At 42.5% G+C, this 27,940-nt stretch overlaps 1 protein-coding gene across 2 annotated transcripts in view; it reads right to left on the minus strand.

Annotated features, from left to right (window-relative positions):
* Positions 1-27,940, minus strand: part of raraa (retinoic acid receptor, alpha a) — a 177,033-nt gene that overhangs the window by 124,872 nt on the left and 24,221 nt on the right. Inside the window, exon 2 of one of the 2 annotated variants that reach the window (XM_077551135.1) lies at positions 2,246-2,385. The exons of the other annotated variant lie outside the window; for it this stretch is intronic. The gene's annotated coding sequence lies outside the window, so the exon portion shown is untranslated. The remainder of the gene's footprint in view (positions 1-2,245; positions 2,386-27,940) is intronic. 2 annotated transcript variants of the gene reach the window in all.

The following is a 27,940-nucleotide window of genomic DNA, read 5'->3' on the forward strand; positions in this document are numbered from 1 at the left end:
TTTTTTTCTGCTTTCTTTCAGGAGAGCTCAGTATTGTTCATTCGATTTGATATCATCATTGCTCTCCCTTTTTTTTTTTTTTTTTAAAAACAAATAAATTAAAAAAATTTAATAAATGTTTTTTTTTTAAATATATATACATATATATATATATATATACACATATACACACACATATATATATATATATATATATATTTATTTTATTTTTTTTTGTATGTGGGTGAGTATGTGTATGTGCGTGTGTGTGTGTGTGTGTGTGTGCGTGCGTGTGTGTATTCGTGCCCGTTTCCATCTCTTCTTCTTTTGCGAATATTGAGAGGGCACTCCGCCGCTGTAGGTGGCGGTATACGCCATAGAGATGAGATCCGCCAATAATTTAAAAAGAAGAAGAAAACCTTTCTTTTCTTTGATCCTTCCTCGGTTCTCCTCCGGATTCTGAAGTATTCGGTTTAGGTGAACGGTGAGAGATTTTTAATAGGTTTCGCACGCACGCACGCATGCACATATTCACGCGCATACTCGCGATCCAATCGATCTGCTGGCTACCAAAAACGTATTTGTACGTCGCAAATTTTGTTGATATGAACGTTAAAAGTCACCTGCTAAATCCTACACACACACACACACACACACACAGACGGCTGAACATCCTGTTTTTTTTTTCTTGCTCTTCGTCCGTCCTCTGCCTGTCTGGTCCATCTGATGACCCTGATTTACTGCGCTATACTTGTCGGCGCTTAATCGCTCTTAATGGATCTTGATTTGTGGCACATGAGGAGATCATCTCAATTAGGGAGGCTCTCTAAGTTGTTGACCTTCTCGCATCAGTTGAACAAGTGAGTCTTAGGTGGCCAATTATTTACAGATTTGGGCGATTTATTATTATTTTTTTTAATCTCGTCGGACTTCCCCTCCTTTTAAAAAAAAAAAAAAAAAAAAGCCACGAATGATGTCAGATGACACAAGTGACCTTTTGAAATCTTCACGTTGCTAAAACGCAGTTAAATCAATTGCAGAAGCGCTGCTGGGCCCAAAACACAAAACACATGCACGCATGCATTATTGTATTTGCTGCACAATTGGTAAGAGCGTGCTGCGGTTGCACGAACCGTGTCCAGTGTCAACACATACAGTACACGGTAAACAGAACGGGGGCGGGGGGGGGGGGTGGAAGCCACATGTGCACACACTGTGCCAACCGTGACCTCAGACAAAGCCTGTTCTGCAGCTCCAAATAGAAGAGAATCATAGCTGTTGCTTTTGTCTCAAGGTTTAATTAGCACACAGTTAAAAGAGCGAGCGAGCTGGCAGGGCGCAGCGATCCGAAATACGCTCCATAGTTTAAAAATAATTATGAATCTTTGATGTGCTTTTATTGTTTCAGCAAGAGAGAGAGAAACGGTTTTGTTGGTTAGCAAGATTTCACGGTACGGTGGTGCACGTGGTTAGAGAGGTTCTGAGTTTGAATCTGGGCTCGAGTCCAGGAAACTTCCCTGACAATCCTGCCATGTTTTTATGGTTCAGTAAAAAAGTCATTCAGTACAGGATACTGTACATGGAGCTTCAAAATCCAATACACGGTAGACCAATATATTAGATTATATTGTTTTTACAATAATTGTTAACTATCTTCATAAATTCATATGTATCTGTAGCCAGAAAGCAAAGCGTGGAGAACCTCTGTTACCGAAATGCACAGGGGCGATCGATCATTACCAATAGTCTCTCAAAATATCCAAATTCCTTCATTCTCAGCCATTTCCTGCCCTTGTAGCAATCTGCTTCCTCTTTGACAATCTCGCCATGTTTTTGTGGTTCAATCACACACACAAAAATCCAGTAATATCCTATGCATACAGTAGAACTGCTCATACGTTTGATGTGCAGGTGTGAGTCAATAGTCCACTTCAGTCGAGTTTAGTTGCGTCGGACCTAAAACTTCTCGTCCAATTCCGGTCCTCGAGGTGTGGAATCCTGCAGGTTTTAGATGTTTCCGCCTACCAACACACCTGATACTAAAGATCTGGATCGTTATAAGGCATGATTAAATGAATCAGGTGTGCTAGCGGGCCTGCAGGACACCGGATCTCGAGGAGCCGGTTGTTTTTTTTGTATTCGATCCTATGCAGTCTTAATGTTGTGGTAACATAAAAACTCAATTGAGTCGAAATTGCAGGGCGTGCGTTTGATTGATGAAACGGGTTCGTGGCTGCTGTACATAATCATTACACGCCGTTTCTACCTCTGTTGGTCGGCAGCGGCTTCCTATGTGTTGAACTTCAGACTGATTAAGCGGCGCGCTGTTCAGCCAAGCGGGCATCCGGCCGGCAGACTGCCCGCATCGATCGCTCGAACCGACCTGTCTTCTGGAAGCGGAGAGAGCTGGATGGAAGGAAGAGAGAGAAAGAAGAAAAAGGTTCAACATTAGCTTAAATGAAAGTTTATTAGCTGCATCAGTCAGTCAGGTGGAGAGGGGGGGGGTTGTGCCCCGGGGCCGTTCTCCGTGCTTCCTCCCTCAATCTATTTCCCACTCGCCCCCCTCCTTTCTCATATGTGTGTGTGTGCGCGTTTGCGAGGGGAGGGGCGGGCGTGACGGGAAAACATTAGCTCGTTGGCAAGCCTCTGGTATACCATCCAGTAATTGGCTCGGGTAATGGTCATGTCCAAACAAATGGTGTGCAGCCTAACCTTGTTACGAGCAACCGCCGGCTCCGCCCTCAACCTCGTTGGAGCCGGCGTTGGGATTCGCGCGGACATTTTTCTGTTGACGTTTTTTTTACTCAAACACACCCAAATGAGCTCGGAGGTTTTCTGGCAAGCGAGAGACGCAGAGAGGGCGGAAGCGCCGCAGATATGCAGGAAGTGGCTTTTTTAAAAAAAAATAAAAAATGATGCCTCTCTCCCGTGGCCGTCTGTCTGATAGGAAGCCGAGCCGCTAATGTTTGAATGGTGTGTGCGGAATGGAAGTGCGTATGAGTCTATCATCTTGATCGTACGCGAACGGGGATGAGACAAATAACCGTAGTGGCGAGCGGTGTGTACGTGCATTTGTGTGTCATGGCAGCCCCTCACTCAGCTAGCTATCATCTCCCGCCAGACGGGCCCCACCGAGCTGACCCAGCTGGATAATGAGATCCATTATGATTTACGTGCCAAGAGGACAGCGAGACAGAACAAAGACATGCACACACATAGCCGGGGTGTGCATGTCAGGGTGTGTGCGCGTCTCTCTGCCGCAGTTTCACATTTCGCGTCGCCATTGTTTTTGTTTTTTTTTCCTCTTTGCTACCCTGCCGCCGCCCCTTGCCCTTCTTGTCGTTTCCTTCCCCCGTCCCGTCCCCCTCCCCTGTCCGCCTTCCTCCCCCTCCCCTGGGCCGGGGGCTCCATCCATGGACAGAGTCTAGGGGCTCCGGTGGGCCTCCTGGCACCTCGGGCGGGCCCCAGTGTCCGGGGGAGCCCTATCACCTGGCTGTCCGTCCGTCCGTCTTCTTCCGCTTATCCGGGGTCGGGTCGCGGGGGCAGCAGCTTTAGCAGGGAAGCCCAGACTTCCCTCTCCCCAGCCACTTCAGCCAGCTCATCCGACGGGACCCCAAGGCGTTCCCAGGACAGCCGAGAGACATAGTCTCTCCAGCGTGTCCTGGGTCGTCCCCGGGGCCTGCTGCCTGGTAGGACATGCCCGAAACACCTCCCCAGGGAGGCGTCCAGGAGGCAGCCGAACCAGATGCCCGAGCCACCTCAACTGGTTCCTCTCAACGTGGAGGAGCAGCGACTCGACGCTGAGTCCCTCTCGGATGACCGAGCTTCTCACCCTATCTCTAAGGGAGAGCCCGGCTACCCTGCGGAGGAAACTCATTTCGGCCGCTTGTATCCGGGATCTTGTTCTTTCGGTCACGACCCACAGCTCGTGACCATAGGTGAGGGCAGGAACGTAGATCGACCGGTAAATCGAGAGCTTTGCCTTTCGGCTCAGCTCCTTCTTCACCACAACGGACCGATACAGCGTCCGCATCACTGCAGACGCTGCACCGATCCGCCTGTCGATCTCCCGCTCTAACCTACCCTCACTCGTGAACAACTCGTGACCGCCGGGCTGGTCCCATAAAAATGGCACTTCCTGCATATCTGCGGCGCTTCCGCCCTCTTTGCGTCTCTCACTTGCCAGAAACCAGCAGAGCTCATTTGGGTGTGTTTGAGTAAAAAAAATCAACAGAAAAATGTCTGCGCAAATCCAAAACGCCGGAGCAGAGCAGTTGGTTACTCGTAACAAGGTCAGGCCGCCATTGTGCGCGCACTAGAGTGCTAGAACTTTGTGCAGGTGAAACCGGAGATTTCTCTCTTTCACCGTCTGCAGAAAAGCGCAAGTTCACTGTTTCTCAAACACACACACATTGCCGCGGGGGCCTTGGAGGCCAAAAGCAAAAAGTGAAGCGAGGATGTGCCGCATCAAAAAAAGTGGACCGCACAACCTCACCCTGACTGATGGCTAGCTAGCCCTGCACAGCACCGCAGCATGCTGGGGGATTAGCCACCAGGTATTTGTGCTCGGGTTTGTTGGCGGAGATCTGCAGTGGCTGTCAAGCGGATTTCACAAAAGCAGCTGGCACATACTGGTTGCGGGAGCCAAACTATTTGAAATGAAATTCCTCAACTTGTTTCAATGACATAAAAAATGTGATCCCATCACTCATGCCTGGCCAGACCACATCTGGGAATAATCCAACTCCTACAATGTGTAATGTTATTGTTGTCATTTACTGTTACTATTCCTTTTCAAACCTCGTTCTGTCTGACTGCTCCTCCAATAAATACCCATCACCAAAAAAAAAATACATACACATAAATAAATCAAACTTGCAAAAATACAGACAAACCCCCTTGATCTCGTATTCCCAAACACACGCACACACATTCTCTGCGGCACGCATTTCCATCATCGGGTGTGATCAGCGCGACTGTCCACAAGCCAACATTCGCTCAACCGTGGCGGCCACTGCGCAAAGGTGCATTCATCCTCGCGTTATGACACATTCCCCCCCACAGCTCAATATTGAACTTTTAGACCACCACGCACACGCGCGCCCGCGCAGGGTGAAAACAAGGTGGACGAGAAGGAGCTGACAAGCCCTGTTACCATAAAAAGGTCAAACAAATTAAATAAGCATCAACGTGAATGAGGATGAACAGCACGCGGCTCGGAGGGGGGCGGAGAGGGGGCAATGGAGGGAGGTGTCGTGGCGAAGAAAAAATGCAGCGCGATAATTACCGTTAATTTAATTTTAGCTTAATTGCACCATGGCATTTATTCTCGATGGTAACGAGCTTCTCTTTGGGTAATCAATGGATTTTAAGACCGCAATATACATACTGGACGTGGTAGACAGAAGCGCTGAACGATTTGGAAAAAATAAAGAATACATTTTAAAAAATCGAATTTTTTCAGATTTTTGCAATCATTTAATGCGAACTTTAGGTCCCCTTCCTATGTATTTTTTTTTCAACAAACGCAAGCAATAAATTTCTAATTAATAAATATTAATAAATAGATTTATTGTACATTTTTCTTATTTTATAAAAAAAAAAATCTTTACAATATGAACAGTAGTATAAATACTGCATTCTGATTAATATTGCGTTTGTGGAATATGAGTTAAGCAGCAAAAAAAAATTATTTTTTTTTTCATTTTTATCCATTTTTTTTTTCATTTTGATCCATCTGTGGAGACGGCCATTTTGCCAGTTGCTGTCGAGTGGAAATGACATCACAGTTGCTCAAGCCTCAGCTAACAAGTTACACCCATTCATGGCTCACCTGTTTCTGTTCACAAGCTGAGCCATGATTGGCCGTCAGCAAGTCAGCAAGTCAGCAAATGACAAAATGGCCGCCCTTTGTGGGGTTTACCGCAAAACTTTGTTCAGTAGCAACTTTCAACCCCCCCCCCCCCCCACATGAATAAATCCCTGCAGCAAAAGCCTCAAAAACTCAGCTTCTAATTTGGCCAATAATATGTTATATTTTGACATGACTTAAAAGTGATTTGGAAAGCAGGGTATGTTCGTTTCATAAGATTCAAGCGCGCCTAAAAAAAAAAAACAGGAAAAAAAATATATGTGGGTTTTCTATGATTTACAAGAGTGCTGCGATGGATTTGCACAAAATGTTTTTGGGATTAGAGTCTTCGAATACTCATAAATAGCATTTGAATTGAATCTTGTGTTTTTGGCTGGCGCAAAGAAGCCTACTGAATTTCATTGGATGTTTTTATGTTCAAAAAACATGCTGCAATAAAAACATCTAGTCATTATCTCCATTCTGTGCGTATGCAGAGGTACGCTTTTCCTCCACTAAATGGTCAGCCGGTCGCTGGGCTATTTTCAATGTGTTTAGTCTGCTGGGGAGTTTCAAAACCACATCCACGCCGTTGCGGCGCGACTCGGGCAAAGTGGCCGATCAAAAACCCCGGGACGCACGCTGCGTCCAAAATAAGTCCCTCGTGGCCGAGCGCTAACACAACAACAGCGGCGCCTTAGATCCCAGAAAAGGTAGGTCAATATTTCTCCGGCGAGCCCCCCCCCCCCCCCCCCCCCTCGGCATCTCAACGCCGCTTAACAAAACAGTTGTTCGCTCGCAGCGGTGCCAAGCCTAATCACTTCCTTCAGCGCCAGGTGGTTCTCATTGACGGAGGGCCGACTCCTCCACGCGGCGGGACGCTCGGACGGAGGAAATTGGCTCCTCCGCGCGCGTTTATTGCTCGCGAGCTGTGCGGAAACGCCGGCCGGCCGTTGCCGCTTTTTTTTTTTTTTTTTTCCTGGAGAGCTCAGTATTGTTCATTTGGTAATTTTACCGATTTGACATGTCATCGTCATTGCTCTCTTTTTTTTAAATTATTTTTATTTTATTTTTTTTTGATGTGGGTGAGTATGTGTATGTGCGTGTGTGCATTCATTAGTTAAAACCTATTAAAAAATCCCACACCGTTCACCTAAACCAAACACCTCCATCCAGAGTCGTGAGGCCGTCAGGAGACCCGAGGAAGGACCAAAGAAAAGTAAGGAGAGCGAAATCCAGCACCGACCGGACACCACCCACCAGGCCACGCCACTAACCAGAGACCTCAAGAGACCAAAGGAGAGACTGAGGAAAAGGAAGGAAGGACAGACGAAGCCGTTGCCGCTTTTTATCCGAGGATCTTTGAGCCACCCCAGGAACATCTGCGTCTGGAGAAACAATTACAAACACCTTTTTCCTATTACACCCCAACCATTAAGCGCCATTGTGCGGAATTAGATGCAGTCTATGGAATAAGTGGAATCTAATTCATGGCCTCTTCTTCGTGGGCCGCCGCCGCCGCTGCTGCAGTGGCTGCTGTGCTAATGAAGAGGATGAAAGAGAAGTGTTAATCAAACCGAGCATCTCATCTGTGGAAAGAACGAGTGGAGGAGAGACCTCAAAGTGGCTCCTAAGGGATGTTTGCGAGCGTGCAGGGGGAGGTGTAAAGGATCCAGCGCGTATTTGTCTGTTGTACTATTATCTTGCTAAATGAACACTAGCTGTGTAAACTGAGCTGTCAGTTCAACAAAATCTAAATAAAACCAGCATAAATGCGTGTCCCGGGGCCCCTGGCTCTAATAATTGCACGGCGAGCCCCTCGGCGGGGGCGATCCCTCTCCGGTTGCTGCCTTTGGATCCCTCCTGGGCTCGTCCGTTTTGGAGTAGCAGCGCTAACGAGGAGGGTCTGATTAGATTTAAATGTCAAGAGAGATAGGACAATACAGTTATCTTCCAAATTATGGCCCATTAAAGGGCCCAAGCAGTGCACCTCCCTCCTCGACTAACTAATCACCAACTCCATTTATCATCCGCCGACAGGGGCATCGTTTTGGAGGGCATATTCCCTTGTTTCGGATTCCTCGCCAGGAGTGTCGTTATCATAGGATCGGTATATGTTCCCGCGACGCCGTGCTGCATCATTTAGCACCCGTGTTCTATTCAAGATGTGTTGTGAGAGAGGGAAGCAGGAATGTCAAGTTTGCCGGGTGGTATAGTGGATCACATCGTAGGGGTTGGACCGATTAGTCGACTGGCTCATCAGTTGCCTGATCGAAAGCTTCACGTTCACGAGCCGCTAATTAACTATGCGATATTAACGGCAATATCGGAATATGAAAACTACCATAATATAAAAGCAGCACATTTGTTAAAAAAAAAAGCCAGGTGGAGCTCCATTAGTGTAGTTCCAGCACTCTCTATTGTTTAGTTTTTAAGTTCAGTTTAATTTTAATTAGGCATGTTTTGGGCACCAAAGCAGGAATGTCAAGTTTGCCGGGTGGTATAGTGGATCACATCGTAGGGGTTGGACCGATTAGTCGACTAGCTCATGAGTTGCCTGATCGAAAGCTTCACGTTCACGAGCCGCTAATTAACTATGCGATTTTAACGGCAATATCGGAATATGAAAACTACCATAATATAAAAGCAGCACATTTGTTAAAAAAAAAAGCCAGGTGGAGCTCCATTTGTGTAGTTCCAGAAAGTACAGTTTAATTTTAATTAGCCATGTTTTGGGCACCAACGTTATCGGATTCTTACAATGTTGGGAATTTTGTCATATTGTGATAATATCGTATCGCGATATTTGATCATTTTTACATCCCTACCGCTAAATAAGTGCTTTTAGCATTCCAATTGTAGAGTATATTTGACTCGCCCGTCTGCTACCGTCGCCAGACTCTAACGCAGACTGTCAAGCCGACGAGGCGACGCGGTCTTCGTAGATCTGTACAGGTCTGAGAGTACAAAAATGAGATGATTTTGGATTAGCCACGCTAGCTTCTGCTAAACATTCGTACCAGCCAGAACACAGGACTAGTCGGAAACCAACATAAAATATCAACGACGTCATTGATTAATCGACTTCAACTGAACTTTTATCACAACTACAGGAGATCGTTGAAGTTGTTCAACCTCTATCACATTGTTCACTTTAGTGTAAGAAAAAAAAATGCTCTTTTCAATCCCCTGACTAAATGGATAGACGGACGGACGGACGGAACTTTGAGTCCACCGACAGACAAGGTAAATAACGGATTCTGTTTTCAACAAACTATCACCTACAAAACTCCAGAACCAGGCAGGGTTGCACTTTTATCAATTAGCAGGATTATGCCAAGGCTGTGATTTCAACCAACTACATAACTAAGCGAAGTTTAATCATGTACATTACCCCTTGGCGTTATTGTGACCATTTTTTGGCTTTTTGTTGGTTCTGACCAAGCCATTGCAAAATAAAATACTGCCCACGGGTTAACTACATAATTAATCAGTTATGTTTTTGTCCACATTTGTTGTCTATTTAGGTACTAATCCCATTACTGCACAGCTACATAACGGGTTACGTTTTACCATTTGATGGGCTAATTTGGATTACCCAAAATCGATAAACCAATCAGTTTTTTTTAACCAAATCCATACCAGACTAAATCCCCAAAAATGCTTATCACTCTCTGTTTTATGAAACCGTCTTCCTACTCGCGCTTGCTTTTGTTCCCCACAAATGCGTTTTCTGCACTTCAATCTTTCAGTGTTTTTTTTTCACGATGGTGTTTCACGTAATCCCCGATCCTTTGTCTTTTCTGTTTCTCTTTGTTCTTGACACACTTCACACCTACATCAAAGGGCTACGTAAAAACGCACCCGGGTCCGACTTGATACCAACAGGGCTTAATGCATAGAAGGCATTCAAGGTGCATTACAGTCCTCCCAAACAATCCCATATTATGGATCGCACGGTAAATAGCTACCGAGTGACCCGCGAAAGCTTTTCCTTACATAAAGACATTCTCTAATCAATAAAAAAAAAACAACGCTAAATTGTTATCAGCCGGCGCCATTGTTTTGGTCCAGACTAGTAAAGTTAATAAAGCGGCAGACTTGCCCGGAAGTGCTTGAATAAAAAAAGGCATGAGAAGTTTAAAGACGCCTTAAGTGGAGCATACGCAGAGTTTAAGCATATTCAAACTCACATGAAAATGTAAAGTAATTGCACAAACACATGTGATGTCGCAAGCGGGGCCTCGCCGGAGCTCCTCGGGAACCACAAGCAGGCGGGCCCGTTACGCGCAGATGTAGGAAGTCTGGAAAGGAAAAATATAAGAGGGAGGACTGAAAAGCTACGGACAGCCAGAGAGAAAAGGAGGAGCCCCGAGTGTCATTTCTCTCTCTGTCAGCCCAGCCCCCCCCCCTCCGATCCCCCCCACCCCCCACCCCCGTAAGATGTGGCTGCTTCGTGGGGACAATTACCAACTGACACTTCATCATGAGCCGCGCGACAGGCGCTGACGGCCCTCGTCCAAACAAATGATGCCGGGGTCGAGGTTGCGGGACAGCCTCTGAGTGTGCCTGCCTCCAAGCCCCGAAGCTCGGCCCTGCGCCGCATTAGCACAGAAACACACACACACACACACACACACACACACACACACACACACACACACACCGACATTAAAAGAGACTCCTTTAAGAAAAACACATTTATCAGTATGCAGTAGGGAGGGGGGGGGGGTGGGGGGGGGGAGTGCCACAGTGCCGTCAACTCCCGCCCTCCAATGCGTTCATATATGCACCCGGCGAGATTACACATTTAAATGTAATCACATGATGGGGTTAAAAAAGCCAACAAGGCGAAATGGCAATCAATCAGCGCCGCGACAAATGCGGGAATCAATTAGCCTTGACGTCCGTCTCCCCGGGCAGGCGAGACGCTCCGCCATTTCGCCTTCACCTTTACACACATCGAGGGTCAGCGGCTAATTGACAAAAGGAGGAATAATGAAGTTGAGTGGGAAACATCATCTAAAAATAATAATAATAATAATCTGTAGCAAAGTGCCTAGATTCATAAATGCCCAAGAGGCTCGTGATCTACTTTTAAGGCTTCTACCATGCAATGCTATAAATATACCACAAAGTATGATTCTAGATTTATTGTTATTTCAAACCTATTTTGCATTGTCCTTAATTGACTCAACACTAGACACTTCCAAAGCAGAGTTTATTTATTTATTTATTTTGACTGGTCTTTCAAGACACAGAATATTGTGTTGTGTGACAGTGAGTAGACTCTCTTCTTTCACCAGAACAAAAAAAAAGCTTGTTCTAATTTTTTCCCCCCTTCATTAATAATCAGCGAGAGAAAATTTGGTTGGTTTCACCTAAGATGAGATCCTTCAACCAGGGTTGTGAACGTTACTTTATAAAAGTATTTAGTTATAGTTACTCATTACTTGCTCAAAGTAATTAAATTACTTCATGATAAAAGTTACTCGTTACCAGGCAAAGTAACTATTGTCACTACTTAAAAAAAAAAAAAGTTTTATATCAAATAATTTGGATTTTTATTCCTCCAAATTATTATTATTTATTTATTTATTTATTCATTTATTACAAGGAATTCAAATTCTGTCCAGGCTATAAAGGGTGTTTTATTGATTTTTTTTTAAAAATATTTATGTCACACAAATTTTCATGAATAGACTCGGACCTACTGTAAGCTTATTTCGAGCCTTGAAACTAACAAATCAATTGTAACAGAACACATTTCACGTACAATAACGATAACAGCGGAAAGTAATTAGATTACTCCGTTTATGGAAAAAAAAGGACAGGGTTATGAAAGAGGAATAAAATTATTTGTCCTCTTTGCGTGTTCCAAAACTTGAAGACAGATTTAATGTAAGAAAAAACACCTTTGCAAAAATTATTTTATCTTAACAGAGATCTCTGGGCACTCAAACAGCCTCTAATTCATCACTTAAACAGGTGGGATTCAGAGCGTCGAAATGTGTCTCTTCCGCGTGTAAAATGGCTTTTTATAGTTAAAACCGACCGCCTCTCTTTCATTTGTAGACAAAACATACTCTCTGGGTACTTTTCCATGAGCGATGCCGAAAACAGAGTCAGGAGTGCGTGTTCGAAACAGATTCTGTTCTCAAGGACCAAATGTGTTTTCCCACAAAACGCTGAGAAGGAACTTTTTAGACTAAATAGTATGTCCCAGCTTAAAGTCAGATTATACCGAAATCAACACCACCTGCTCTGCACAGGACACAAAACATTTCGACAAGGTTAATATAAAGAATTAAAATGTTAATAATGTGTAACAATGGTTAATATATGAAATGAAGAATTAAAAATGTTATAATATCTATCAGTTACCAACGCTGATATTTCAAATGCCATTATTCCCAAAACACGCCTTTAACAGCAACTACTCCTTTCCTATTTATCCCGGGCTATGGTGCCATCTTGTGGTATCTTGTGGTATAGATTCCACAGAAGAAGAAAAAAAAATCATGAATTTTTGCCGGATCACTGTCGGTGATGAAATAGTAAAAAGAACAACTAAATAAATTTGCTGTTCGCGGCGCACGCAGGGCTGGAAGCAGCATAAACATTTATAAAAGAAAAAAAGTGCACGGTCAGAGTACAGGCGCCCGTGGCAATGTTCCTGTAATATCCAGTCAGCGACTACACCTCCGGCTTGTGCAAACCAAAGAGCAACCGACTCCGCCTGTTGGCACTTTCATCCGTCTTTTCTCATTATTATGCGATTTTCTCTGTTTTTATTATCACATTCTTTACGTCCATGTAACTGATGTTTTCCCTATTGGCTGCCCCCCCCCCCCCCCCCGTTGATAAATGTGTTTATGTGTCTACAAATCCCCGCGCACGCCACTGTCTAAGATAAATAAAGGCCGAGCTGAGAGGTATTGGGGCGGGAGGGTAAAAATGAAGGGCAGGAGAGGAGGAGAGTGGGGGGGGGGGGGGGGGTAAACAGAGTCATGCGTCATGTTGGAGGGGGCCCTTGAGAACGCTTTCAATCTTTCTGTCAATATTCAAGCGTGCGGGGTTGTGCATGCCATCGTTAAAAAGCCGACACATCCCTGTTTATTCATCATAAGGACAGGTCGGTCCTTGTAAACAAGTTGGGTGTCGTGCGCGCCGAGTGTCTTTGGAAACGGATGGACGTCGTACAGTAACGCGGGGAAGGAGTGATGGCGTCCGCTAACCGGATGCCTCGTTATTGATGTTGGCGCCTGTCGCTGTGTTTAAGTTATTAAAAAAAAAAAAAAAAAAGCTGCTGGTAGCTTGCCAGGCTTAATCGCATGCAAATTTGAATAAGATGACATCATGAGTCATCCGGGGATAGCCGGCTGCGGCGCCTACCTTTTATATACTTCATTTTTCAACGTGATGTGATTTTTAAGATGTGATTATCCTTAATGAGCATGCATGCAGTGTTGCCATGCGGTACGAGTTTAATCCATTCAGCTCAAAACGCAAATTCCCCCCATTGAAGTGAATAAAAATGTCATTAATCCATTCCAATCTCAGCACACAAAAAAAAAACACAATTCTAATGTGTTTTAATGAGTAAAGCGGCACTTCATATTTGTGTACTTTATAAAAAAAAATATGTTAAAAATACAATGAAATTCAGGTAGGTATGATCAGCTCATTTTTGTGTGTGAGACTTGGCCACTGGGGGGCAGTATAATACAATCACGCAGATACAATTGAAGAAGAGTTTCACAACTACTGTAAGTGACAAACTTTTTTTTTTTTTTTTTTACAGAGGATAAAGAATATATGCCAGACGGTATTTTTTATAGTCTCTCCAAATGTGTTGATGTTACATTTATCTTCCAATATCTGTTGTTTAAAGGGTTATAACACATGCTTTTCGTTCGCCCATCTATGGCTACTACTTAGCATTAAGCTAGCAGAGGGCAACTTTGTGTGGTAAATAAAAATACACAATGTGCAATTCTCTCTTTTTTTTTATATAACTGGCAGTGGCAATTGACGCATTTTCTGAGTTTTGCTCGCAAGTCAAAGCAAAACATAAAACAAAAAAAAACAAAAACGGCAGAACGATGGCTTTTATATTGAAAAGATCGTGGAAATTTAAGAGACTAGGATCTCATGGCACCACTGTTGCATTAGAGATGAATCCGTCGTCCTTCTTTTGGATGACTAGAAAAGACACCAACATACCGTTATAGTGATTTATGAAAACTGCCCATCAAAGACCTCCTTGGTGTATTCTTAAAAAAAAGATTGATTACTGGGATTATATTGTGACTTACTCTGTGATATATTGTGGAGAAAAAAAAAATTCTTGGCCATAATCAGGACCTCTCGATCTGACTCTGACTAAGGTAAATAAAAATATATATCCATACAGTTGCTTACTTAAAGACAAACAGGTGAGAGTGCCCGCATTCATCAACGCCACCTGACCCACAGAGAACGAGTCAAACAGCAATTGCAGGGGGTCTATGCTTGACATATAGGATTCATGTGGTAGTCCACGTTGACCTGCCAGGGGTCACTGCTGGCGGAGGGGCTCATTCCTGCACACACACAGCCCCATCGTCCGTGTAACTGGACACTAGCAAAACAGTGACACTCACACACACACACACACACATCAGTCACTCGGTAGAAAGGAAGACAGAGGAGCATCCCACAGGTTGGACCACATAGGTGGGCTGACATGCTGGAAAAATGACAAATGTGTTCAGTATGTGGCGTCAGTGTGAGAGCCAGCAGGAGCTATTAAACGGTGTAGAATCCTCTTTTGTTGGAGAGACGCACACTCCTAATAAGCTGTTATGAACATTTTTTAAGGGGACGTCTATTGCTTGCCAGTTTTCCCTTAACCTCAAGATTGTCCAGATAGTGTTGTAGTTCTCGAGATTGGTCAAAAGCATTTTTACTCTGCCTTGTCTCGGTTTCTGGATTTTTTTTTTCTTTCTAGCAAGACAAGTCAAGACTAGGCCAGTAATACTGTGGTCATTGAGAAACAGAATTAAGCACTATTCCTGAGTTTTTCTTTGAAATCTTCTTCTTTCTTTCTTTGTAAAATGACATTTATCATGAAGTGAAACAACAAATTTGTGTAGAATTAAATGAAATAAAAATATAATGGTCATTTTGTTCTGTTTTGTTTTTTGTGATTTGTCTTTGATATCACAGTCTCGGTCTCGACCTCCAAAAGTCTTGGTCTTGTCTCAACTTCCAAAATTCTTGGTCTCGACCTCCAAAAACCTTGGTCGTATCTTGGTCCCGACCACCGAAAGTCTTGGTCTTGTCTCGGTCCCGACCTCCAAATGTCTTGGTCTAGTCTTGGTCTTGACCACCAAAAATCTTGGTCTTTTCTCGGTCTTGATATCCAAAAGTCTTGGTCTTGTCTCAGTCTCGACCTCCAAAAATCTTGGTCGTATCTTGGTCCCGACCACCGAAAGTCTTGGTCTTGTCTCGGTTCCGACCTCCAAATGTCTTGGTCTAGTCTTGGTCTTGACCTCCAAAAATCTTGGTCTTTTCTCGGTCTTGATATCCAAAAGTCTTGGTCTTGTCTCAGTCTCGACCTCCAAAAACCTTGGTCGTATCTTGGTCCCGACCACCGAAAGTCTTGGTCTTGTCTTGGTCCCGACCTCCAAATGTCTTGGTCTTGACCGCCAAAAATCTTGGTCTTTTCTCGGTCTCGACCTCCAAAAATCTTGGTCGTATCTTGGTCCCGACCACCGAAAGTCTTGGTCTTGTCTCGGTCCCGACCTCCAAATGTCTTGGTCTAGTCTTGGTCTTGACCTCCAAAAATCTTGGTCTTTTCTCGGTCTTGATATCCAAAAGTCTTGGTCTTGTCTCAGTCTCGACCTCCAAAAACCTTGGTTGTATCTTGGTCCCGACCACCGAAAGTCTTGGTCTTGTCTTGGTCCCGACCTCCAAATGTCTTGGTCTAGTCTTGGTCTTGACCGCCAAAAATCTTGGTCTTTTCTCGGTCTTGATATCCAAAAGTCTTGGTCTTGTCTCAGTCTCAACCTCCAAAAACCTTGGTCGTATCTTGGTCCCGACCACCGAAAGTCTTGGTCTTGTCTTGGTCCCGACCTCCAAATGTCTTGGTCTTGACCGCCAAAAATCTTGGTCTTTTCTCGGTCACGACCTCCAAAAATCTTGGTCGTATCTTGGTCCCGACCACCGAAAGTCTTGGTCTTGTCTCGGTCCCGACCTCCAAATGTCTTGGTCTAGTCTTGGTCTTGACCGCCAAAAATCTTTGTCTTTTATCGGTCTTGATATCCAAAAGTCTTGGTCTTGTCTCAGTCTCGACCTCCAAAAACCTTGGTCGTATCTTGGTCCCGACCACCGAAAGTCTTGGTCTTGTCTTGGTCCCGACCTTCAAATGTCTTGGTCTAGTCTTGGTCTTGACCTCCAAAAACCTTGGTCTTTTCTCGGTCTTGATATCCAAAAGTCTTGGTCTTGTCTCAGTCTCGACCTCCAAAAACCTTGGTCGTATCTTGGTCCCGACCACCGAAAGTCTTGGTCTTGTCTTGGTCCCGACCACCGAAAGTCTTGGTCTTGTCTTGGTCCCGACCTTCAAATGTCTTGGTCTAGTCTTGGTCTTGACCTCCAAAAACCTTGGTGGTTTCTCAGTCTTGATATCCAAAAGTCTTGGTCTTGTCTCTGTCCAAAAGTCATCTTTCTCGATACTCTCTCGATATGTTTTGGTCTCGGTTGGGGTGGTCTTGACTACAGCACTACAGGCTTCGCTAAAAATGTGAATATTAGGCAGATCTATGTATTTTTCTGTTGACATTTTGTACTCCGTGTAGCTTCAAACGCATGCAATTGTTCAGCCAGTGTCCTGCGTTCACCTAGCACTCAGCAACAGTTGGCTACTTTATACTCTGCCTCTGACAGCTTTGCGGTAATAATAGAGCGCGGGCCCCTGCTAGTGCAAGTGGCATGCTCAGTCAAGTGAGACTTTGCCTAAAAGAACCTGCGTCCACATGCGCTTAAAGGCAGCCAGCTTCACATCTAATGAGACCATTGGGAAGAGAGTGCAGAACAGGAGGCAGGGAGGCAAGGAGCGAGGGCAGAAAGGACGGGACATAAGAAGAGAGGACGACGTTGAGTAGAGCAAGACAAGCAGACAAAACTTTCAAAGTTTGGGATTGAATGAGGTTGATCTGTTAAAGTTAGCAGGATTGTTTCTCTTGCTATGGCGAAAAATGACTTCCAAATCCAAACTAAATTGAATGTTTCCACAATTGAGAATTGAGATAGGCCTCTATGATTGAACAGTTCTACTGTGTTATTCAATACAAGGCCATCAAGGCCTTGGGGCAGATACTAAATCTGACATACGAGCAAAAGGAGATGAGAGAAGAGAGAACAAGGAAGGCAAATCCAGTAAATTATAAAGTGAACAGCCCCCCCCACCCCCGGGGATGGGAGATAAAGACTAGATTGGGCACACACCATCTTCGGGTAACTAGAGGAGGGTGATAAAAGCTATGACAGTGGAAAGTGATACAAACCACAGAACCAAACCCTTTAGTTCCCTTTCATTGTGAATTACTGAGAACATGTTCACAGTTTAATACTTCCAACTTAACTATTTTGACAAGAAATCACCGTTGTCCCAATTGACAGAGAATCCTAATCAGCGTGCCTATTGTTAACGGTCCCTTGAGCGTTTTCTACATCAGCCTTTAAAATCACTCCAATGTGTGTCAAACATTCGGGGAATTGAATGACAATGAACGCATCTTCTTGATCAGGAGCGACGCTTTCTGCAAAGCGTGACAGTTCTTCGCAAAAGGTTCTTAATAAACACGTTGACACTTGACCAAACAAACCGCAATAGAAAAATCGGCTTGAAGTGAATTCAGAGATTTGTTTCTACATAATACATGTTTGAAGATAACGCTAAAAACATAGGCAAAGTCTGAGAACTATGTAGTGTTTGGGCCGTGGCTAAAACGGTGCCGAGTGACACATTTTGGAGTCCGGCATTAGTCCCTTCATTTGCGTTATATAAGAACTAAAGGGTCGACTCTTGATCAGAGGTTATCAGGCGCATTTAGGACGTGCCGTTAGCTAGCTAATCTTCGAATTGTCTGCTGGCCTGGCCGCTTTAGAGTGCCTCATCGTCAACCATGAGTGTGCGCCAAACTTGGAGAGAAAGGAGGGAGGGGGGGAGTCCAACTTCATAGCTAGCATGTGGCCTAGGGTTCTGTGCTTGTGTGGCTGCTTAGAGCGCCTCATTGTCAGCCACAAGTGCACAGTAAAAAAGGGATAAGATCCAGGAGGGGAAAAGTAAAGGAGAAAAAATAAGCCAAACCAAACATACCAAGTGTGAACACAACCTAACTGGATCAACAATAATAACTTTCTGTTGGAAGGCTCGAGTTCCTGCATGGCTGCTCGCTGCCTGACTCCTTGCACGGCTGTCCACAAGCCACAGTTAATCCCCATACAGCCAGAGGAAGGCCTCAAAATCATCCCACGGGGAAGCTGAGAGGGAAAAAAAGCGCAGTGAATGACTGCGGCGGACTCTTCAGAAGTCGTCCGCCGTCCTTCCTCTGGGTGTGTGGAAGCTCCGGTGTTGCTGTTGGACGGTGACCTTGCTGACCAGCTGCACGGTCTCCCGGATCAGTCGGCCTCCGAACCCACACTGCGTCCCCTTTGCTTACGTTGGCACGAGCACTGAAAGTTGGGTGGAGGCGCTATTCGTGTAACGTTGAGGTTTCAACGGGGACATCTCGTTCTACGTCAAATTAAGAGGAATATTTTGGATGCTGTTTTGCAGTTCTTTAACTGGATTGGAAACCTCAATCTGTTTGCCACATCGGATGTATTAGGAGGCCCACTCGAAACTCAGACACAATCTGCTTCTTCCTCAGATCATTGAATCGTGTCTGTGGATCTCACTCTGCTTCGTCTGTCCTTCCTTCCTTTCCTCAGTCTGTCCTTAAGTCTCTTGAGGTGTTTTAGATGTTTCTGGGGTTGGTGAAGGACTCTGGTTGGTGGCCTGGTGGGTGGTGTCTGGTCGGTGCTGGATTTCACTTTCCTTTCCTTTCTTTGGTTCTTCCTCAGGTCTCCTGAGTCTGAGGTCTCCGGGTCTCTGGCTGGAAGTGTTCGGTTTATGTGAACGGTATGGGATTTTTTAATAGGTTTTAGGTGAACTAATGAATACACACACACTCACCCACATAAAAAAAAAAAAAGTAATGATGATGACATGTCAAATCGGTAAAATTACCGAATGAACAATACGGAGCTCTAAAAAATAAAAAATAGCATAATAAAAAAATAAAAAAATAAAATAAAAAAAATAATAAAAAAAATTAAAAAAAATAAAAATAAAAATAAAAATAAAAAAAATAAAGGAAGCCCACTTGAGCAGTGTATGCCATATAAAGATAACTTATGATTCTAAATCCTAATCCTGAGGAGATTTGCTCCTCTTGTTTGCATTTCAGACACATAACGCAGACAAGGAAGAGCCCTTCATCAAGGTATGGACACCTGTGACTACTGTAGTTTATGTCCGTCCTCCCCTCTCTCCCTCAGGGATTCCCCGGGGTTGTCCGGAGCACATGTGTTTTGCTTTACCTAGAACGGAGCCCTATCTCAACCCGGAGCAGACCGCAGCCTTTGTCAGTGGCACCATTAATCAAGTGTCCTTAACAAAAACAGAAAACCAGATGAGAGACAAAAGGAAGAGACATAGGGGCAGGGGGGGGGGGGGGGGTCTTGTTTAGGTGGAGGGGGTGAAAGAAGGAAGAAAAGGAATGAGGAAGAAGGGGGATGCTTGACCCAGATAGAGGCCTTTAATAAATCAAGCAGTAACAATAATAAGCAAAGTTTTCACGTGGCTTGGCGGATTAATCTGGGAAGGGAAGGGAGTCTTTTCTTTTTCTGTCTTACAGTAATTGTGAAAAAGAGGTTTTAGGTTTAGTTCCTGCATGGTGAAAAAGGATCTCAGTGGCTGTTTGGATTAATTAAGGAATCAGTCTCTGTAGAGACCGTCCAACAGCCAATATAAATTGCCGTATAGCCAATATAAATTGCCGTATAGCCAACTTTATTTCTAGCCGTCAAGACAGGCTATTAGGTAAAGTTTTCCGCTTGCCATAATCAAGCCTCGGATGAACCGCACACACTTGTGTGAGTTTTTGACTCCAAACTGATGTAGCTGTCTTTGGAATTCTCATTTGTTAGATGACAGTTTTGGCTTTGAAAAGGCATCTGAAAAGGCGTCTCAAAGTGGAAGTCTTTGAAAACCACAAGTTGAGTGTGAAGACGGAAAACGGTAGCGTGGCCTTGTGGATTTCGTGTTTGTAATCAGTGGAGACTTGCGCGACAATAGCATTAGCATTTATTTTCATTGCAGGTGTCAAACTGCTACCATGTTTAAAACTAACCATAGAAACGATAATAACCAAATGCAAGGACTAGGGCGCTTATTAGCATTCCTACGCAGAGCCTATCAGGAAATCCGTAAACAAACACAGTGCAGCTCAGCTTCTGGCTAGCAGATGTCATGGCTAGTGATATGCTAAGTTTTTTTTTAACTAGCCAAAGAGGAGACAAACTATTTATTCAAGCTGTTGATGTTTTATTTTAAATGCCTTAAGTACAAAACATGAGCAGTTTATTTTGAATTTCGTCCCCTTACTTTACCCGACGCGAACCAAACCGCGACCTTATCTGCACTTACCGAGCCACAATATTTGATGTACCGATGTGTTTATACATTTCCTTGCTATTAGGCAACCATAACTACAATTTGGCCCACAATTAAAACAGGTTTGACGGTCCTGCTTTACAAAGTGATGTTAGCCGTTTTTTAAAAACATTCCACAACTTAAAAGACACTAACAAGAGAAAGAGAAAAAAAATGCACTAAATAAAGTATGCGGATGCTAAAGTTAAACATTTGCCTTCCCCATCCCAGCGGTGATGCCAACTTACACGAATGTTACATAATCAAGCAGATATTTATTTTTGTTGAACATACAACGGCCATATTTGACACACGCACACACAAAGCACACAAGGTGAGTTACAGGATGTGAAGGAGACCTCGGAGACTCTTTTGCAAGGTGCCGATCGATGGGCAATGAGTGTGGACAAGGAGGCTTCAGGATGGATGGGAGTGGTGGGGGGGGGGGGGGGCATTATTGAGATGGGACTACTGGGACCTGAGAGAGGACGTGCATGTGTGTGTGTGTGTGTGTGGTGTTCATCTAGGGCACTTGATGCCGTCTACGCCTCGTTTGGTGGGAGGTTTTACTTTCTGTGAGTGAGCGCTTAACACACGTAGCAGCTAACAAAAGGCGTGCCGGGATATACAGTTCAGCACGCTGTGCACATGGAAGCTAATGGCGTCCCAGGGGAGCAGGTGGCACATCCTCATCTCAAGTCTGACTGTAGAACTCGCTTTTGTTCCCAATATGTGTCTTAGCTTCTTCTTCTTCAAAAAAAAAAAACCTCTATTCTTGATTATAATTGTGTTTTCGGTACAATTCACAGCATGAGGTGCCCCCTTTTGCTGCGTAAAAACAGAACCTTGACTATGCATTGCTGTGTTCTTTTACGGGAGGATGTGAAATTATGCTCGCACAAATTGTACGGTGGTGACATAACCAACCCACTTCCTGTGCTGCATGATCTTGGTACATCTGCCGCAGAAAATGTAAACGGAGAGAATTATATCCCTCGAGCCGTTGTTATGATTCAGGGCAGCTTGGTGAGCAAGTGGTTAGCGGCTACGTCACATTTCTGGGGTTCGATTGTCGGTTTTGGCTGGTTGAGTGTTCTCCCTGTGCTTGTGTTCCAAAACATGCACGTTAGGCTCTTTCTTAATTAATTCAACAACAACAAAAAAAAAAGAGAGCAATGATGATGACATGTCAAATCGGTAAAATTACCGAATGAACAATACTGAGCTCTCCCCCAAAAAAATAATAAAAAAAAAAAAAAAAAAAAAATATTTTTATTTTTTTAAAGGTTCATTCGTAATTAATTAAAAAAAAAAAAAGAGAGCAATGATGATGACATGTCAAATCGGTAAAATTACCAAATGAACAATACTGAGCTCTCCAAAATAAAAAAAAATAAAAAATAAAAAATTATTTATTTATTTTTTTTAAAAAGATTCATTCTTAATTAATAAAAAAAAAAGAGAGCAATGATGATGACATGTCAAATCGGTAAAATTACCGAATGAACAATACTGAGCTCTCCCCCCCAAAAAAATAAAAAAAATAAAATTTAATTAAAAAATATATATATTTTTATTTTTTTTAAAGGTTCGTTCTTAATTGTCCATTGTGTGTGTACAACTTGCCCAAAGTGAGCTGATAAGCTCCAGCCTGTCCATAATACATATAAACAAAACAGAAAATGGATGGATGCTTGATTACAATTCACGCATTGTGTCTGCAAAAATACCAGACTACAATATCACAGGATATCGTAAGCGGCCGCTTCTATTTGCGGTCCACTTAGTAATGACAATAACAACAAAGCAACCGCTTTTAGCTTGAACTGCGGTAGCGTGTCTCAAATCGGACAATAAACTCGAACTGGCAGCACGCGAGAGGAATTCTTGGCTGGGCCCCCCAAAAATGGGACCACGGAGACCACTCAAAAAGTTCACAGACTGATACCTTACATTTAATACAGTATGTAGGAAGTCTTTCTTTTTCAGTATGCCACATATGTGTGTGTGTGTGGGGGGGGGGGGGGTCATCAAAACAACCATATCGCATCTGACAACTTGCTGTGTGATATAACGATATATATCGTACGATAAAACCCGGTGGGTGGTGTCTGGTCGGTGCTGGATTTCACTTTCCTTTCTTTCCTTTTCTTTCTTTGGTCCTTCCTCGGGTCTCCTGACGGCCTCACGGCTCTGGCTGGAGGTGTTCGGTTTAGGTGAACGGTGTTTTTTTTATAGGTTTTTAGGTGAACTAATGAATACACAATCACACGCACGCACGCACACATACTCACCCACATACAAATTAAAAAAAAAATAATTATATAAAAAAATATATATAAAAAAAAAATATATAAAAAAAAATAATAATGTCAAATCGGTAAAATTACCGAATGAACAATACTGAGCTCTCCAAAAAAAAAAGAAAAAATAAAGAAAAAAAAAACTATTACCAAAAATGTTTAGCCGACATGTGACGTGCTAATCATAGTCTGGAAATATTAGAACGGAAAGGTTGAGCAAATATACTGTATATATATTTTTAATGTAAATATTGACTTTAATGGGGAAATTCGGGTTACATCGCCAGCGTAGGAACGGAACTCGAAGACCCCCTGTATTATATATCCCACTATCTTTTATATTGGTATTTTAAAGCGTGGGCTATCGTGTTAGCTCCGTTGCTACTCTAATGTAGCATGAATGTAAACAACATTGTGTGTAGTGAGCAGCTTGCAGTGAGCTCCGTTTCGGCAATCTGGGTTCTCGTCAGCTTTGGACAAGCACCAAGTCAAGCTGCACAATACTCCACTGTGTCTGGCAAGCGGCAAAGAGCAAAGTGCACAGCGAAGACATATGTTGCGCGTATGTCGGGACCCGGATGGTATGTTTGAGTGTATTTTGGTTTTGACGCAATTCCGAGAACGTGCGTTATGAGCGTCGGGCCTCCATTTTGGATTGGAAGGCCTCCCATATGTCCATGGCTAGTTACATCATGATCACTGAGGCTTTTTTTTTTTGCAGTTTGGGACCCTTGGCAGCAGTTTCTGCCCCCTGAGGCGACGAGAGAATGGTGTTCTTGGAAACGGAGTCAGTATGACGGGAATAAAATATATCATCTTAAGCGATCGTGGGAGATGAATGACAAGAGCAAGTACGGTGAAAATATACAATGGAAGCTGCCAAGATGGAGTTTGAATGTTTTAGAATTGTGGCCATCAAACTAATAATGAATAATTATACCTTATTTCAGGTTGCATTAAAGGATTGAGACTGTGTGTGTTTTGAATTTCAGTCACTCTTGACAGCACTGCTATGTTAGCTTCTTCTTTAGCCACTATCTGGTTAGCTAACATATGGTAGTTAAGTGTTTGATTCATTTCAGTGTTTCTAACTGTGTAACTTCTGCTTATATGAATAATTAACAATATTAAAAATGTTAATTAAAAGCACTGCCTTAACAGTTAATCAATGTGACAGTAAGACTTTCAAACAAATATAATCGATTGTGTCCGGCTTTTAAGATTCCATTTTATGTCCCTCCAGCTGCTATGTTAGCTTCTTCATTAGCCACTAGCTGGTTAGCTAACATATGGTAGTTAAGTGTTTGATTAATTTCAGTGTTTCTAACTGTGTAACTTCTGCTTATATGAATAATTAACAATATTAAAAATGTTAATTAAAAGCACTGCCTTTACAGTTAATCAAGATAAGACTTTCAAACAAATATAATCGATTGTGTCCGACTTTTCAGATTCTATTTTATGTCCCTCCGGCTGCTATGTTAGCCACTAGCTGGTTAGCTAACATATGGTAGTTAAGTGTTTGATTAATTTCAGTGGCGGGGACTGGAGGAGTGTTTCTAACTTTGTAACTTCTGCTTATATGAATAATTAACAATATTAAAAATGTTCATTAAAAGCACTGCCTTTACAGTTAATCAATGTAACGGTAAGACTTTCCAACAAATATAATCGACTGTGTCCGACTTTTAAGATTCCATTTTATGTCCCTCCGGCTGCTATGTTAGCTTCTTCGTTAGCCACTAGCTGGTTAGCTAACATATGGTAGTTAAGTGTTTGATTCATTTCAGTGTTTCTAACTGTGCAACTTCTGCTTATATGAATAATTAACAATATTAAAAATGTTAATTAAAAGCACTGCCTTTACAGTTAATCAATGTAACGGTAAGACTTTCAAACAAATACTGTATAATCGACTGTGTCCGACTTTTAAGATTCCATTTTATGTCCCTCCAGCTGCTATGTTAGCTTCTTCGTTAGCCACTAGCTGGTTAGCTAACATATGGTAGTTAAGTGTTTGATTCATTTCAGTGGCAGGGACTGGAGGAGTGTTTCTAACTGTGTAACTTCTGCTTATATGAATAATTAACAATATTAAAAATGTTAATTAAAAGCACTGCCTTAACAGTTAATCAATGTAACGGTAACACTTTCAAACAACTATAATCGACTGTGTCCGACTTTTAAGATTCCATTTTATGTCCCTCCAGCTGCTATGTTAGCTTCTTCGTTAGCCACTGGCTGGTTAGCTAACATATGGGAGTTAAGTGTTTGATTAATTTCAGTGGCGGGGACTGGAGGAGTGTTTCTAACTTTGTAACTTCTGCTTATATAAATAATTAACAATATTAAAATGTTAATTAAAAGCACTGCCTTTACAGTTAATCAATGTAACAGTAAGACTTTCAAACAAATATAATCGATTGTGTCCGACTTTTCAGATTCCATTTTATGTCCCTCCGGCTGCTATGTTAGCTTCATTAGCCACTAGCTGGTTAGCTAACATATGGTAGTTAAGTGTTTGATTCATTTCAGTGTTTTTAACTGTGTAACTTCTGCTTATATGAATAATTAACAATATTAAAAATGTTAATTAAAAGCACTGCCTTTACAGTTAATCAATGGTAAGACTTTCAAACAAATATAATCGATTGTGTCCGACTTTTCAGATTCCATTTTATGTCCCTCAGGCTGCAGAAACAGCCGAGGCTGGTAGTCCAATGGCCAACATGCATGGCAACATGTGGGAACAAGGAGGGCGGGGTGGGGGGTGGGGTGGGCTGACTGCACCGCCCAGCCTGCTTGCCCACCACAGGGAGTTTGTTTTTGTTTCTTGCTGCCAAGTTCCTGTCAGGAGGCGCCCCAAAGAGCAACTGCAGACTACTCAGCACTGTGGACTACACCCTCTCGTCTATACTGTGGAGCGGCCCGGGCTTTTCTGCGATGCGAATGGGGCGGTTGCTTTAGAGCAATGGTACAATCCAAGAAGGTCCTGTCGATGATTTCCGATATCGTATCACAGCATGATTTGAAGCGCTCCCTACTTTTGTTTCGCACCTTGATTTGAGAGTTGTAACAAAGTATAAAAAAACACACATTGCGTCGGGTTAAAGACACACTTTATGAGGCAAGTGCTTCTGTTGTGGGTATCGTAAAAACTGAGCGCAACAAATAAAAATATACCAAAAAATTAACACCACTCAAAGCATATTCAGTTAAATGCTCGTGGAAAAGAAAAAAGCGGAATGATTAAATAACATGGCCCGCGAACAAAATAGTCGACTAGGCGGTTGCTTTTTACGGCTATGGTGAACATTTTGTCTGAGTGCCATTTGGAAAAAAGACAATCATTTGCTATAATTGAAAGCATGGCAGTAGTTAGTCAGCATGTACGGTATGCATGCGCACATGTGTGTTTGTGTGAGTGGAGGAAAGGTCAGACGCGGTCACATAAGAAGCTGTGCGATCCAAAGAGGCGAGACAGAGGAATCGCTTCTGTCTGTATAAAGAGAAGAAGAAAAAAAAAGGAGCGAGAGAGGGAAGTGTGGATGGGAAGATGGTGGCTGCGGTTGATGGCACAAGGCGGAAGAAAAAGCCGGAAGCCATTTATGTAGCCGGATTTACTCGGCGTGGTGCAAGGCCATTGCAACATTTTCTCATTATCTTGATTCAGATTACAAAATTGGCATCACAAAATTATGACATGACTCCTTTAAAATGGCAACTTTTCTCATATGCGATCCTGTCAGCTTCCTCATAATACTGCATAGTAACTATATTCTTGTAAAATGACATTATTTTTCTCATATTACATAATATTAAAATTTTGTTCATGACATACTGTATAAGGAAAGGTTTTCTCCTAAAATGACTTTGTTAAAGTAAAAAAAAAACTCTTGCAAAATGAGGACACTTCATTCTAAAAGTGCAACAATTAGTCGATTAATCGACAACTAATCGATTATCAAATTAATCTATTATTATTATTTTTGGCAGTCAATTAATCATTTAGAATTTTATTTCATTTAAAATTGTCCTAATGCTTGGAATTTCAGCTCCTCAACAGTAAATATTCTCAGATTTCTGTAGTCATGCAATGGAAGCGGTAACTAAAACAAAACAGCTGCTTTTACTTAGGAAAACAATGATCAATATTATTACCTATTTACCACATGTGACAGACAAAACCAGTAACTGAATCATAATTAATTAATGTTTGTAAGCTGCTGATTTGAAATAATGTCCTGTTTTTGAAGGGGAAAAAATGGAAATGTAAGGTTTAATTTTTTTTTATTTAAAAATAAATTTAAAAAAATCGACAGATTAATCGATTACAGAAATAATCGTGAGTTGCAGCCCAACTTTATTCTTCTAAAATTCTGACATTTACTCTTGAAAAATTACGATATTATTTTCTCATAATTTCATGACCGTGTTAAAGTAAAAAAAAATTAAAATGTAAAAAACTTTTACTTTTTTTATTGCTGTAAATTTATGACATTTTGCCCTCATAAGACTTAAGACTTTATTCTTAGAGCGTTACGACCGCTAGTAAAAGCATATATTATAAAATAAATGATGTCAAATTCGATATTTATCTCAATGTTATGACTATTCTTTAGAAAACACAAATTACAAGTTTTTCCCCATCAAATTGCAACTTTATTGTCATGACATTTTGATTGTCAAAATAAATTTATTTTTATAGTTAGTGGTATTTTGTCTCACTGTCAGCAATGTGAAAGCATTCCACAAAAAAGTCAACCATATCTCCACATTTGGAGGGTTAATACCTGTAGCAAATCTAATTGGTCCAAGAAAATGCCTTAAATAATCAATAAGCAAAAGAAGGTGATCCCCAAAAGTAAGGCTTGTTGATTAAGGGGGTTGCCATGAATAAACATCCAAATTTGGAATAGCCCGTGAGAGACAAAAATACAGGACAAATCTGGCTTAACAACAAAGTACCAGGCTCTGATGATTCAAATCCTTCCAGGTTTAGGTTAGGGTAGCATTAAAAAAAAATCTGAAGTGTGGAAAGGAGGGGGGAAGGGAAAACAAATC

This window comes from Vanacampus margaritifer, chromosome 18 (genome assembly GCF_051991255.1).
Source record: "Vanacampus margaritifer isolate UIUO_Vmar chromosome 18, RoL_Vmar_1.0, whole genome shotgun sequence".
Classification (NCBI taxonomy): domain Eukaryota; kingdom Metazoa; phylum Chordata; class Actinopteri; order Syngnathiformes; family Syngnathidae; genus Vanacampus; species Vanacampus margaritifer.